The 16551-nt window shown below is 36.3% G+C and overlaps 1 protein-coding gene across 1 annotated transcript in view; it reads left to right on the top strand.

Moving 5' to 3' along the window:
- Window positions 1–16551, top strand: part of LOC139716427 (rap guanine nucleotide exchange factor 4-like) — a 161814-nt gene that overhangs the window by 53989 nt on the left and 91274 nt on the right. The window lies entirely within an intron of this gene.

Below are 16551 nucleotides of genomic sequence, written 5' to 3'. Positions count from 1 at the left end.
ACTGATATTCCTGTAAATCATTGGTGTGATAAGAATTCTGGGGTGTTAAAGTGGCCATGTGGATGGGGGATGGAGCAAGTAAAGGGATCGTATAGTTTAGGTTGAGACCTAACTTCAGGTTTCAAAGATTTTTTTTAGTGAGACAATGAGAAACCTCTTCTGAAATGTGAAAGAGCATGTAATTTCAAGAGGAATTCAACATTTATTTGATGAAAATTGGTTTTAAAATGGCCGAGATACCCCAAACAGAGTGATCCTGATAAAAGGTGTTATCCACCCATTAATGCGATCGCTTTGTTGTACTTTGTTTTTGGATGTCTGAGCCATTCTAAAATCAATTTTCTTCAAATAATCTTTGAATTTCAATTAGGTATTTTCTATTCTATTTCATAAGTGGTTTCTAAATGTCTTGCAGAAAGATAAAAGCCCAATTCTCATCTCCACCAATACTATACCATTCCTTTAATAATGGGCCCAGGTAAGACCCGTGCCTGAAGTGTTTGTTCCCTGAGCAAGACATTTCTCATCATTGCCTAGTCCTCTGGAAGGGCTTTAACCCATTGAGGACAGGCTGATTTTGCTACTAAACGTATATCCCATAATACCTGCCCAAGTATATACTCAGGTCTCATCCCCAATTGGTAATCCTGTAGGTGCTTGCTTACATGCATTCAGTGCCTTTCTAGTAGTCACTTAAATCAATTAAACTCAAATAAAACTAAAATAAGATTCAAATCAGACATGGCCATTGAGGTCGTTTCTACAAGCTTACCTTTTCAGTGTCTTGCATGATGTCAGTCAAATAGAAATTGATTTCAAAAATTATCAAAAATATTTCATTGGTGCATATGCTTCAGGGAAAATATCTCTGTGTATAACCTGCCATGTTGAAAAAAATAGAACTTTCAGATGAATTGTAACATAAGACAAATAATACCACAATTTAATAGGATGCATGCATGTAATATGGGTAAATGATGTTACATATGCCACATCATTTCTTTGACAATAGAGCTTTTATTATTCATCAAAGCCATGGCAAAACACAATTGAATGTTCTATGTTGATGCAAGATGTTTGGATGGAAAATTATTAATGTATGATTTTTTGGCAACAGGTTTACTCTCCCATCTTTAAAGCCCTACGATTTTTGCAGGTGATGCCAACACTGTTTGGTCTGTGTCTGTGTACAGAATTTCCTCTGAGTCATATCGTATTCAACAACAGACAGGTACAACCAAATTTCATTTTACCGAAAATAATTCAATATTCATCGAATTTTGAAATGTCGTTGACCCATTATGACCACCAAAGATGTCTGGTAAATCTCTGATTGCATTGTTGGCAGATCGTTGTCTTCCTGCATTGAGGCGAGTGAAGGGTCTGCCTGGAAAATTGAACAGCAATAATGGATTGCAGCCAGTCAAATGGAAACAATTTATTTTGACTCAATTGGAATTGATCTCCACCCACTAGAACTGTGTACTCTCACTAATTTGATAAGGCCATGACGTCTAGCAGTGCCCACAAATTCGTCCTCAGCATGCCCATCTAACCCTTGTACAAGTCTGCAGAGAAAATCACTTCCCCTCACTTTTCTCTTCAACAGTCATGTTGCATTCAAGATATCACTTATGATCCTGGCAGGATCATTAAAAGAATGTGAGAAATTCAAAGTTTTTAATGGGTGATGTCAAACAAAAGCTGTCATGGTATAAAGGTCTATTATTTTGGGAAAACTTTGATTGATTATCAGTTGCCTTTGTATGCATACTGAAACCATTTGAAGACAAGATGACATAATGATTTGAAATGTAGCTTAGGCTGAAACAGAATTCAAAGGGTGATTGCCAATATCAGTCTCACCACAAAGGAATCATGACTCATGCTGTTTTTTGTTTTGATCATGACCTGGTAGGTGTTATTGTTATGCTACATATTCCTTTAATGAGCATATATGATGTGTGTGATTGTTATGGTACATATTCCTTTAATGAGCATATATGATGTGTGTGATTGTTATGGTACATGTTCCTTTAATGAGCATATATGTGACCGTGCACCTCAAAACGAACATAAAGTCGCACACACTGATTTTGCGTGAGGACTGAAAATAAGTGAAATGGGTCAACCTAGCCGAACTTGACTTTTTCATATTTTCTGAAAGAGCGGGCCTTCTTTTACATTATGCTAAAATTTGGTATCATAAAACGGGCAGGAAAGTGTGTTTTTTTTAGCAGTTTATCTCGAACATTTTTGATAGAATAGTGGGATTAGGTGTGTCTTTAGAATCCCTTTTTCATTTCTGAAAAACCTTGTCCACACTCTTCACTTTCAATTCTAATAACTTGTGAAAGGATAGTGCTATTGCTTTCAAAGTTGGCATTAAGTATGGGCAGAATGTGTTAATGAGACATGCTTAATTTCAATTTAATCTGATAATCTCTTCATTGTTGTTACTCTGGTTGTTTACTTCCTGTTTTTGTCCCATTCATCGCACAGCCAGCACGGTTCGGTAAAGATTAAGCGCTTGAATAGACACTGTACTTCAGAGCCTCTTTTCTCAGTTCACACTTTTCCTGAGTTTGTGCTTTCTTTCCAATATTTAGATAGGTTAGGAGAGTCCATTTGATTTGAGCTATACATCATTTTAAAGTTTAAAGTCTGCTCTTTCAGAATATGGTCTTGACTAAAAATTCATGTCTGGCGACTTTTTGTTTGTTTTGAGGTGCAGGGTCACATATGATGTGTGTGATTGTTATGGTACATATTCCTTTAATGAGCATATTATGATGTGTGTGATTGTTATGCTACATATTCCCTTAATGAGCATATATGATGTAAATGGTTGAAGAAAGTGTTTGTCTGGGATTGAGCTGTGAATTTTTAACTTGTAAAATACCATGACAAGTTCGATCTCTCAGTAAGGTTTCTATTGTAACAGTATATAGAATAAGGAAATGGAATGCTGTGGTTTTTTTTTCTCATCCCCATCTAGTTTTGTTTTGCTTTGTTTTAGGTCACATGCATTTGTTTTATTCTGAATATAGTCTCAAACCCTTGTTCAAGGATGAATATCCCTCCAGAAATTTTCACCACATACGTCAAACTTGATTAATCCCCACTAATTCCAATTCAGGAGAGTTTTTACTTTCCTGCCTGCGTTCTCTTTTCTTTTGTCAGCCAAGACGAGTCTAATCTCACTCCAGGCATGAAGTAGTGAGGCTGTGATGGTGTACACAGATATTTGTTGAAGATTAAGAAGAGACGCCTTAGGAGTTTGATGAAAAATTCTATACCAAGAAGCCGGGTTTACACAGTATGTTCCTCTGAGAGGTTTTAAAAGTAGGTCACATGATTAACACTTAGCATACACAGACTATTTGAATTTAGAATATGTCTAGAGATGATTTTCTGCTTTGTTCACAAATTTTTGTAAGACTATAATATCCATTAATTTAAAATGTTTATTTTTTACTATGGTGTGTAGGGGTAGGGTGTTCCTCTCGTTGCTAGACAAGGATCAAACCATGTATTGTAAAATAGGTGGCGTTTTTTTTTTTTTTTTGGATGTAGCCTCTTCTGTCTAGTAATACCGGTTGTTAACATTATGTTAAAATATTATTTGTCTTCATGGACAAGATAGTGAATGACATGGTATGCTGTTTCATATTGACACTGCATGATTAATGCAGCACAGGTATAGTGAATGGAAATTATATTTGGATTCCAATTCAAATAACAATTTCTTAATTATGTGTGGATAAAAGAAATTGATAATTAGATTGTGATGTGGATTGGAATTCTAATGAAAAGAATAAAAAAACACATGGAATCCTGCATTTGAAGAAAAAAAAAAACTTTTCCTCATCATTGTATGATAAAAAAATGAAAGACCTCTTAAATGAAAAGAGTGGTGTCATCTGCTGTGTGCGGTGCTTCATTGGATTATCAGAGCCAAATTAAATTCAGGGCTCCAAGTAAAATGCTCTCTGCGGGGCTAGACCACACTCTAGGCAGCAAAGACAAACAGATTTTGTGGTGTGCGCAGTGACCAATTTATTGACCAAACATTAATGAAAGTATATTGACCAAGAAACATTAGTGGAGGCAAAGAAGAGATCAGAGAGTGTGTGGGTGTGTGCTATGTGGGGAAACACGTTGTATTGTCTCAGTGTAATTGAGCATTGCTGAGCTGAACCCTCTTTTTGTGTAAGTGAAAATATTCATATGAGATGCAGTTGGGTCTAAGTATAGATAGTTTATTCATATTATTTGATCTGAAATTTTTACTGCAAAGCAAAAATTAATTATCTTCCATATGCCTATCCCCACAAGAGGGGGAGAGAAATGACTACTGTAAAACATATTTTCGCAGCATGAAATTTATGCAAATCGGAGCCAACGGCCTTTTTCGCAGCATGAAATTTTCGCGAGTTGCCTCTAACATTCAATGCGTATTGTGTAGACAAGAACTTTCACATGTATTTTAATTTCACAAATCTTGGCTCTTGCAAAATTTGCAAAATTAAAATGCACGCAAACAATCCTCGTTTTACAGCAGTATCATTGATTTTTCCTAGTGTCATATACCTGCAATTTTTATAAATGTTTGTTTATTCATGACCTTGTCCTTGGATGCATTTTATGGGAACATCTGACTGTACATTTTAGTTCCTATCTTTTTTAGTTCAACACATACTGTATGTAACATTGTATTGAATAGATGTTGTATTAATTGTTTGATATATCCAAAGAGAAAAGGAATGTGAGACATTGCGTCTAGAGATAAGGAATGTATATTAACATTACATAGAGACCATGGCCAAAGCCTGTAAAAAGCTGACTTCATCTGCATACTGTAAGCCTAAGAAAAAACTCGGTCTTCAAATGTAATGTTTGACTTATTTAAACAAACTATATACAAATGAATACTATGAATATAGATACATAAATGTATGCATAGTTGTCATTTTGAGAGCAAATCTTGCATTTGTAACACAAGCAATAAATGAGCTTTAGGCAATGGTAAGGCTAACTGCAACATTATGAATGGCTCCCACAAAATTGTTACTGGCCCTTTAGTATTGAATGTGTATGAGTTTGCAGACTGCTTGGCTATGACCTCAGCCATTTAGTAGATGAGGGAAAAGAAATCTTTGCCCCTGGGAGCTAAGTCAGAGAGATTTGAGGGATTCTTCTCTGCTTAGCATCCCACACCCTCTCACTTTCATTTTTTATATATACCTCTCTCAATCTTTCTTGCTCATGGCTGCACCATGTGTGCGTGTGATATTTAAAACTCCAAATCAACATTATTGAACCCAGCATGTTGGAATGGCAGGATTCTCTTATAAAAGCTATTCATGAATGTTTATATTTTGTGTCGTTAGAAAGACTGTTCAGGTCAATGACTTTTGTCATTGAATGTACCATCTATTTTGCTTTTATATTTGCTTGGAGTAATTATATCATTCCTATTTTTCAAGATTTCAGTACCATCACCCAAGCAAACGAGTAAGAAGTTGGAATAAGTTATTTCAGTAATCAGTAAAATTTCATTATATTGCATTATCTTTTTGTCTTAGCGATTACCTGTCTATAGCAGCCACTTGCCGTATATGACCACTAAAAACAATTCCCTTGAGAAAAAAGGATGTTAAAGAACCTGTCTATCATGTGCACTTTTTTTTTGTCTCCCTTGGGTGGCTACTATAGATAGGTTTGACCATATAAAATAAATCTAATGCTTGCTCTAATGAGCAGAATTAAGTCCATTGAAGGGCATTTTCCTTATAGGTTGTGTCATGGAAAGACTTAGTGAACATTAAAACAATTTGAAATATTTGTGAGTCAAACTTCATTCTAGGGAAGATACTGGTGAATAAGTGTACAGTTCAGGAGATGTGATGTAGCCAGTGAAAGCTGTTAGCTTAAAAGATAAAAGATAATAACTGACTTCATCAAAAACAGAAAATTAATAAGCTGATGGATTATCTAAACAATGGAATCAGTCCTGGGTGCAATGCAATAAAATCCATTGAGATCAATACCCAAAGGCTCAGTCGCTTACTGTTGATTTTTGTCCAAACATACATGGCAGTCTGCTGGTGATGTGTGGACATGAACACACAGTGTCAACCCGTTTGATACTAAATTCTGAAATCCCCATAGACTTAATACATAGGTCACCAGGTTCCTGTATGGAATGGGTTAAGTTTTTGGGCATGTATAACTCCTATAACACCAGCCATCACTATGAAACACTGATGAGAAAATTACGCAAAATTCTGTACATTGTATGTCGTTGTTTTTATTCCACATGTCATATGATATTACAGATCAAATTGTATCATGCTCGTCTAAACAATACCGTGATTAACATGAATGCAGATCTAATTTGCAGAGAGAGTGTAGTTTGGTATCTCTTTTGTCTGATACTCTCTCCTTCTTTATCAAGAGGTGTGTACAAAAATGGCTGATTAACGGTGTGATCTAATTTTCAGAGAGCAACATCAAAAAGAATTTCTATTGCACTATGGTGAAAAAAGAGTGACATTTCTCCTCAAATAATTATATAGAATCATCAAAAATACATAATTATGTAACTTTGTATGATTATAAGTCACTTTTTTAACATTTTATTGTCTCCAGTTCAGACAAGAAATAGTTGTCATATTATACATGCCATCACTTGTAATTAAACGACACTCTCTGTTTGCAAGTTTCATATGCCAGAACCATTTCATCTAGCTGGAGCAATTCTAATAGATCACAGCCTTTTAGCCCAAATTGTATTGACAGAAAACAAGTCATTGTGCACTGGGTTGGAATCAACATGCATGATTTACGCGTGTCTATGGGGACAAGAGCTGCTTTAGCTAAATGCGCAATAAATCATCGATCGCAGTGCCGTCAAGCTTGGGTTAGCAATGTTGTGTGCATGGCCATTCAAAGATCTTGCTACAGACAATTTGGATACATGTAATCATATTCTTTCCTCAGCACTGCGTTAATGAGAATGACTTTGCTACCCATCAGGTTTATTTGGAAAGTTATACGATGAGGAAAATATGAAAAAAAGGAGAGAGAAAAGAGATGCAGGTGCAGAAACAAAATAAAGGAACAAAGAGCAAGAGAGATAGAGCGAGAGAGAGAGAGAGGAAATGTAAAGAGAAAAGGGAAGTTCATTTATAAGTCATTTTCAGGGATTCTACTTCTCTATTATGAATTTCTTTTTGAAGATATTAAACTTTTTATCATCAATTAAAATATTGACAGAATGTGTAGATCGGGCATTTTTTTTTCCAACAACCAGCATATAGTGTATTAGAATCACTGTACTCATGAAGTGTACACCAGCTCATTGATACTTTGGCAGATGTATATTTAAGCAGGTATCAACAGTATTTTATTCTGAGTATCAAATCAAAATTTGTGTATTTACAGTACATTTTTTGATTACTGGAAACTGATAGATTTTTAAAAATAATTGTAGGGTCCATATTTGTGGTTTTATCACAAAACATGCACATTCTCTATGCCTTTATCCATATAAGGTAGGCCTATGTAGACTACTAACTTACTGTCATTAGGTGAAAGTTAGTTGCTTTATTTGACATTCTTTAGAGAAAATTTTTCTTGATATGGTTGGAACTTTCATGTATTTTGAATTTTAGAAAATATAAGTGGCAGTAGTGAAGTTAAAAGACTATTTTATTTTAGGTAAGAGAGTGAGAAGGAAAGAGAGAGAGAGAGAGAGGGAGAGAGGAAGGAGAGATGTAAAAGTGAGAGGGAGAGGGAGAGAATAGACAAAGAGAAAGAGAAAGAGATTGTGAGAAAAAGAAAGTGAGAGAAAGAGAAAGAATAGTGTTAGGTGGTGTCAGTTGACACAGAAGCCTGCTCATCCCAAATATGTCAGGGTGAGAATGGGGTTAATGACTCACAGTGAAAAGAAGAGTGGTAGATGGGATATTCACAGAGTTCAGATATACTACATATATTCATAAAAACATATATTTCAGTCAATGTTCAGTGAAAAACCGTAATCACCATCACTCCGATCTATTCAGGGCATCAAGGAGGGATGTGTCCCACTGTATTTGTTGAAATCTCAATATTGACTGAGGCTCCACGGTGAAGGTTAATGTCACTTTCACCTTGCTCATAATGACAGTGCCAATTGGGATGTTTGTCATGTTGTCATGGGAACAACAACGACCCCTCCCCATCCACATGTGGACCTGGCCTTTAATTAGATGGGAATGATTCAACTGTTGCTGATTAAATTCTGAAAGTACCAATAAGTTAAGGTAATTTTCCACAAGGTCATGTAACGATACCAGTTGCTCATATGTGAATGGTTGCAAGCAAACAGCTGTGTATTGATCTGTGTTCAGTCATAATCAGTCTTGATGAAACCATGATAATGATGCTAGTGTGATAGTTATGAATAGCTCTTCCCTGGCGTGTTGACCATGCACCCCATGCATTCAATTGCCAGCTATCCATTCTGAAAATGTCACTGCAGGGCTTGTTGGACAGTGGAATAAGGATATATATTTTTGTTACTTTAGTTAAGAGATGTTGTAAAGTGTATACCCACTTCTCTCTGTAAAATTCTTGCAGACATTAAACAAAATATACCAGTATTCTATAGGCCTTGGATGAACTATGGAGTACCGCCTCCAATCACACAGTCTTCGTGTTTTCACTTTATTTCAATTACTTGGATTGTATATGAGCTGTAGATAGTAAGTCCTCAGTCAGTTTACCACTCTGATGTGCAGATGGGGGAGGGGATAGATTGGCATTTCAATTTAATATGTGGTTGTATATGAGCTGCAGATACACTGTACTAAGTCCTTAGTCAGTTTACCATTGTGCTGTGCAGATAGGGGATGGGATAGATCGGCATGTATGCTTAATGTTTGGAAAAATGAGGACTCTAGTTTCATTTTGTCTTTACGAAAATTCATTAGCATGATGCATCTCTGGTCATCTACACTGGTAGAAATGCCTTCTATTAAAGGTGTCTATTCAACTCCCAGTATCAGTTTACCAGTTAGTAGTATTTTAGCATGGGGCTGTCTTAAATAAAAAGTTATGTTTTTATCTGATATGGGTGCACCCAAAGACCCACACACTTGGTAGCATCCAGTCTTTTAAATGCAAACCACTTCTTTAACTTTTTGATGTAGTGTCCTCACTTTTATTTTCAATTTGAACATATTCGTTGACATTTGATTTGTATTGATCTGTAGCTTGTAGCTGCATATGAGGCATTGTGCAAAGAGATATGAAAAGAATAGACACAGTCTGACCTCAATTATCTGGCTCTCTCTTATCTGGACTTCTCTATCAACCGCAGTGGAGATGAAAAAAGAAAAGAAAAAAAAAAGTGATTTCAAACTCAATTGAAACTCCTACAAACCTCACATGATTTACTTATAATATTCTGTACAAAAACATGTTTCAAATTCGCATTAAAAAGGTTCAATTTCGGAAAGAAAAAAGATGGACTATAATTTTTAGTATAGGTCTACATAGGCTGGCATATAGAATTCACCACTCTTTTTGTGTACACTACGTATTCAGCTACCACTGGGTCGGCATCTACATGTACATATACATGAACATTGTTTCGCCCATTGTTTGCCGATCTGACATGGCTGGATAAGAGAGGTTGGACTGTAGTATTGTTTGAGTGACCAAGCTTTTCTTGTTCAGTCATTTTTGTTTTTGTTTTCACGATGAAATCATTATTCTTGTATGTTCACTGCTTCTTCATGAGAAAACATTATTTGTTCGTGCATGTTTACTATTAGTAAATAAAAAAAATCATCTGAGCTATATTCAGGTCATGTCATGCATATAAGACAATGAATAGCTAGCCATTTTAATTAAAAAAACAAACAGAGAACATAAAAATGAATCATACAGAAAGACCAGTGGAGAGAAACCTAACACATCGACACACATACCATGGACAATCATCAATATATCTCACCATTCATTTAAATTGGCTGGTAAATGGTTGGTTCCCATTCTTGCATGCATTGCGATTGATGGTAAAGGACTGTTTATACACAATTACGTATTCAATGTCAACATGACTAATTGGTATTCCTAAAAATGGATGAGAATTGAGAAAAGCCTGCCTGAAACGTCTTTCCTTTTCAGCTGCAGTCGTAAGCCAATCCTGGTGTGATGGATGACAGGCAAGCAGCCAGTGATGGGGGATCTAATGCCATTTGTGGCTCAGATTTAAGCATTTTCAGGCTCCCTGCTCTCGTAGACCCACTCTGATAATTGAAATGTGCACTGCATGCTTTCTTTCACAAGAGACATCACTCTTTGTGCAGCAAGTGTGAAATTTATGCATTATTAAGTTTACTTGTTTAAGTATAAGAGCTCTACATCTATCATGTACCTTCCACTTTCACTTCAAAATTATCTGTCCCAGACACTAAATAAGTATTTTGCTATATCTTCTACTTCTCCTTTTTCTTCTCTTTCTTTTTTCTTCTTCTTCTGTAACTTCTTCTCCTTAGTATAGTATAACGTGTAGATTGTTAGTCCCTGTCACACTTCACAAAAATGTGCAAAGATGCACATAGTTTGCTTCCTGATGTTAGAAACCTGATATTTGGTCACTGTTAGTAGTGGCATATGATGACATCCCAATATATGAGACATACTGTAAGAGACAGTAACTTCAGTGAAGAAATCCTTCTAGACCAATCTTCTGTTGTATTTTTTTTTTATTGTAATGTAGATTATGTATGATGTTTTAAGCAGGTTTAAAGGGACTGTACAGTACTGGTTGAGGTGGGGATTCACGTTTTGAACATTCCTAAGTGAGATAATGAGAACCTCTTATGAAATATAAAAGAGCATGTAATTTTAAGAAGGATTCAATGTTTATTTGATGAAAATTGGTTTTCAAATGGCTTAGATATCCAAAAAAGTGATAATAATAAAAGGCGACAGGCCACGCCTTTTATTAGGATCTCTTTGTTTCACCTTGTTTTTCGATATCTCAGCCATTTCAAAACCGATTTTCATCAAATAAACTTTTGATGCCCCTTAGAGTTGCATGCTCTGTGACATCTCATAGCGTGGTTTCTGAATATCTCGCAAAACGTTAAAAGCTAAATCCTCACCTCAAACAGAACTGTACACACCCTTTAAGGGAGGGTTTCAAGGTTCTTCCATGTTCATGCTAGATGGTCTGGCATGATTTTTATTCCATGTTCATGCTTTGTTTGCCCCATGTTTGTGCTTTGTCTCATGACAGTTTGTACTGACAAGGGAGGAGGGAGGTTAGACACGGCACAACCTCCTAAGGTTACCTCACATTCGTACTGCCTGTTTGCTCAGTATAAATGGATATTAGTTTACCCTGTCTCCTTCAGAGGCTGCAAGGTCATTGACTGAATGCCTAACAGCTCTCAAAGGGATGCCTGCTCCCTTCAGCGGTGTAAGCTATTGAATGGTAGAGCAAGTTGTTCCACAGGAATGGACTCAATGACTTTTTTTAATGAAAGGAAACTGCAAGATAGTGCGAGACTTTAGGTTTAGATGAGGGGAAATGAGCCGATAGCATTAAGCAAAAAAACTTGGAATATAAAAAAGTGTAAAACCAGAAACATTCGCATATTGGAGCTGACAGCTTTTTTCATGGCATGAAACTTTCTCAAAAAAAAAAAAAAAATACAAGTGTACAAGTACACATGCACTGAATCTTGTTGGCAAAACCTTTGGCATGCATTTTACTTTTGCAAATTGTGGATCGTCCGGAAATTCATGCCCGTGAAAATTTCTGGTTTTACAGTAGATCATTATTTGCTTGTCAAAATCAAATGAAAGGAGTAAAAGATTTTCAACATGAAGTGGAAGATGCTGATCGGAAAATTTTGAATGTGATGGAATAAATGTTGAAGATATATCACCCCGTACTATTTTTGTATCTTCAGTTTTGTCCTCACACCTTGCATTCACATATTTTATTTTAGCTGGGCAGATGGGCAGAATTTCTTTTGTCGACTTCAGTGAATGCAAAATTCAAAGTTATATGCATTAATCAAATCTTAATAATTGTCTTCCTCATAGAAGGTGCTATCTGTTTAGAATCTCCATAACATTTGGAAGTGTTCTGCATTAAGCTGAATTATTAAATGTCTCAGGAAGCATCTCTCAACTATTATTGACTTGTATTCTTGGCAACTATTTGATTTCAAAGCATCAAACATCTCATTAGAGCTCTGTGATTGTGAATGCCTTGAACTTGACTGTAATACCTTTAGGATGTAAGCTTGTAGGCATAGTAACCCATTTGAGTAGTTTGTAGTACTTAGTGTGTGGGGGCTGGGGTGGGGGAGGGTATATTCCATCTCTTTATAGTTTATTTGATTCAAACACTTTATGAATTTTCCAATCAAATAGCATTCACTGCCCAGTCAATTATGTCCTCATTTTTGGGTCATTCAGCTTGACGTTGCGTGTCCATAATTCCACGGTGTAAGCCCCCATTATTGGCAAGTGAGAAGATTTAGGTCATCTCAGCTCATGAAACACAGCCCCTCTCGCTGTTCAATACCATCTGTAATAAACAACTGAATGACTGTTCAGTCCTTGTAGTGTAAAGAATTTGACCTTGTGAGTTGCAAGTTTGACATATGAGCATCATTTTTTGTCGGGATGTTTGGTGTCAGACCAGGAGTCCAGGCCGATGGTGCCCTGATTTTTTCCCTTTGGAATCGATCACTTCTCCATCATCATTGTATTTCTTAAGGGAACTTCATTTGATTTGAATTAGGTTTCCATCCAAGCATTGCTGTTATTATTTTCAACATTCTAGCAATGCTCCTTTTTATAAAAATCATCAGTGCTGAACTTGCTGAACCATGGACATCATTTAGAGGAAAAAAGAGAATATTGTAATAGATCAGTGATATGAGTACAACATCAGTAAATTGGCTCTCATAAACATACTGAGCATATGTTGTATCTCTACCATTGTACTTTCTTTTATCACCTTTAAAAGAAAGCATGTTTGATGTGAAAGCAAATCAATATATTTCTCTGTCCCTGTTTAAAGTGTAAAGATGAGTGTGCATGTTTTGATGTTATTTGCACAGAAATGTACAAAAAATACAGACTTTTAGCTAGTTTCACAACATAAATTTCATCATTGTGTTTCATCAGTCATGCTAGTTCACATCTGCTACATGTGTTTTTCTCCACATTATTAGTGTCAGTCTGCAGTTTTCTTCATTGACCAAGCTTTTATGTACCTTGAAAACGTGTTGTTGTTTTTTCCAGTGCTTGTTAAAGACATTTCCTATGATCGTTAATGGAGAGAGTGTAGGCTGATGAAAGACTCAATGTGGGTTACACCAGCTGTCACATCTTGATAATGATATCCACTAATGGTTTCTACCGTCATTAAGGTTATCTGATCTCTAGCGAGGGAAGATGTTTGTCTAGGGACAAATATCATTATTTGTGCTGTTTTCCCATTTTTGCATGGCCTTAATGTATGGCTTGACCATAGAAAACCGGCGTACACAACTTTTGAAGATCTAGCAAAGAGTATTTGCCGTAGGCAAGCGGTTACAGACGTCAAAAAGGGACAATTGTTATAGGAGATCCAGAGCAATTATAATTGACTGTTCCCGCCCACCGGCTCATGAATGTGTTTTCTTACTTCATAGTGTTATTGCTGTATATCTTACTTTCACAAACTATTTCATTTCTTTTTCTCCACATTTGGACTTAACAATGTTATTCCCGAAGAAAATGACATACACACCACTGACCATAAACATGCACAGGTTGCACAAACATCAATAAATGACACTTTTTAAATGCAGTAAAATGGCCAAGCCACATGAAAAGACACATTTATCATTTCTACCCTTGTAAATATTGTCAATATGAAAAGCCATTTGTGACTGTGACTGTATCAAATTTGAACATATTGCTGCATCAACTTATCAATGCTCGTAATCAGAAATCTTCTTCCTCAACAGGAGTTCTGATTCAGTGAGAAACCATAATTCCCTCTAAGTGCTTTCCAAATATTCCCTCTTACTGCACACAATAGAGATGTAAGCTAAGGTTTCTTAATGCTACACACATAGAGATAAGCTACATTTGTGTTTTGGCTGGAGCCTTTTCCAACAAGTCTGGAGGAGAATTTTAGATTGCAGTGAACCATTTATGTTTTTATATGGAATACGGCACCTTCAAAGTGAATTCATGTGTAATTCCTTGCTTCCCAATCTTTTTTTTTCTTTTTTCATTCCAAATCTACCGGCTGGGAAACGTTCAGGAGCTTACTGTGGTCGTTCCGCCAGCCTGCACTTTTTTCTCATTTCAGCTGGCACTCGGGCTTGCCTATTCATGGGGGATCAATAGCTTAGTCAATATTTTACCACAGCACTCCTTGTCTCCCGATGAGTAGTGCTTGAGATTCCTCCTGGTAGCCTGTGTGGCTTTGCCAGGGGATATCTCACCTCATATTCTCTCACCTAATATTTGGGGTGGATGATATTGTGATAATGTATCTTAGCTTCAGTTGGCTATCTCGCACAATGCATGCCAAATAGCACTGGTAGATAAATGAAAGGGCATTGCCTTAGGACGTGAACACCTGTCTCATCGAATACCTTCCCCTCAAAATCTGTTTACTCTTTGTAGGATATGCCTAACTTCATATACACTGGTGTGTTGAATGTTCAATCCTCTACATGTTGCATGTTGAACCTTGGGTTTTTGATATCAGCTCCCCAAGATAAGGTGGAAAAAATGTGGCAAGAAGTCAAGTTGTGAGAATGTCTGATAGCAATAATAGATTGAAGTGCGATACCGGTGACATGCATTCTACCATGATGAGAGGGGCTATTGCTGCTTCATCAGTAACATGTCTTTGGAGACTGACAATGTTTGATGAGATGTGATGGGGAGGTAGAAATGGGGTTTTGATTGATTAGAATATTGACTGCCGAATTAGATGCTCCTAAGTCTCCTGCAACCTCCTATGCCTGACGACTTCCATACAGTAATCAATGCTTCATCCGGCCTTAAAGGGGCTATCAACCTACACTGGATCCTTCCCTGTTCTTCAACTGATTGTTGTTTTTTAAATCTCCACATGTGACATCATCTGAATCAGGCTAATAATGCACTGCCAATATGATTTCCAAGCTCATGTGCACCCAATACCCTCCTCCTACATTGTTCTGTGTCAAATACCAATGATTGTTGTCATGTCTTTATTATGATTACATGTATGTAGTATAAATGAAGAAAAGAAAGGGGGCTTTTGATAACACTATCAGACTTAAGCAGATAATTCTGTACTAATCATTTTGTAATACAGCTGGTGTACATATTTCACAGGGAATCATGCCTACATTGTTATCAACCTAAACTTTACCTGAGTGTCTGTAAAATACGAGGATGCTATTGCATATATTCATTGTATTTTTGTCACTGAAGAAAGTGAGATTTATGTTTATTTTAGCATGGTGAGATAAATTTGAACTTAACTTGAACTATTCAAATAAGTGATGGAAACATGTGGTAGACATTCACTTTGTAGTTGTAGAGTTTACTGACTTCTTTCATTACAATCCCGTAACTTCAGCTGTAAGAGAGACAAGTTATTCTGGAAATGGGAAAAAAGACACAAATATTTCGTATTAGACTCTTATTTCATGATATTTTGTGTTAGTTTTTATTGCAGCCATATTTAAAGAAAAATGCTATGGTGATGAATAGAAATACCAATATCTCTCACTACAGAAGACTTTAAGCCCAGCCCAAAGTGTCTGAGTGTGCATCTAGAGAACATTTGCAGAGAGAGGCAAAAACTTCACATCCTTGTTGGAAATTAATAATCAGCTGTCGATTTCACAAGAGTGCCGATTGTTGGCTCACAAACAAGCACATATCCTGGTCTGTCATGATTAATTATGGCTGCAGTACTCTACAGTTTCCTGTGTAGCCGGGACAAGACAGTAGCTAATATCATGGCCACATTTCATATCAAACCTTGATGATAGAACATAGTGGAAGCAGAATGTTGCTTGGAAATGTTTGGTTTGAAATGTAACCACTCAACTATTCATTATGTTTTGAGAGTCAATGTCACTGAAATCCATGATAGGAGTGAAGAAAACCTTAGTACGATTGTGCTCGAGAGCTGTACCTCATGCACTAAAAGTGTGCATAACCTTTTTGATCTTAATGATTCATAGAGTCAGGTGGATTAATGAAGGAAGCATGTTGCTTCATTAGTAATGAACAGTGAGTTCTCTATTCTTAGGAGTCTTTAAATTTGTGAGCTACCCAGACTTGTTTGATTAAAACCATTGAAGGAATGAATGCTAATTTGTTTGGATATCCTGCAGTGAAAATATGTGACTATTATGAAATGTATGTACTAATTTTTTTAAAAATGTTTATGACTGCAAGGTTACATCAGTTGTATTAATATGAGCCTCCTGGTGCTGAATGCTTGTAATCCACTGCTTTCCAATA

The sequence above is a fragment of the Diadema antillarum genome, unplaced genomic scaffold (genome assembly GCF_040938485.1).
Source record: "Diadema antillarum isolate AM-2024a unplaced genomic scaffold, OU_Dant_1.0 scf00000065, whole genome shotgun sequence".
Taxonomy (NCBI): domain Eukaryota; kingdom Metazoa; phylum Echinodermata; class Echinoidea; order Diadematoida; family Diadematidae; genus Diadema; species Diadema antillarum.
Note: the sequence above shows the minus strand (reverse complement) of the source record. Positions and strands in the feature narration are given on the sequence as shown.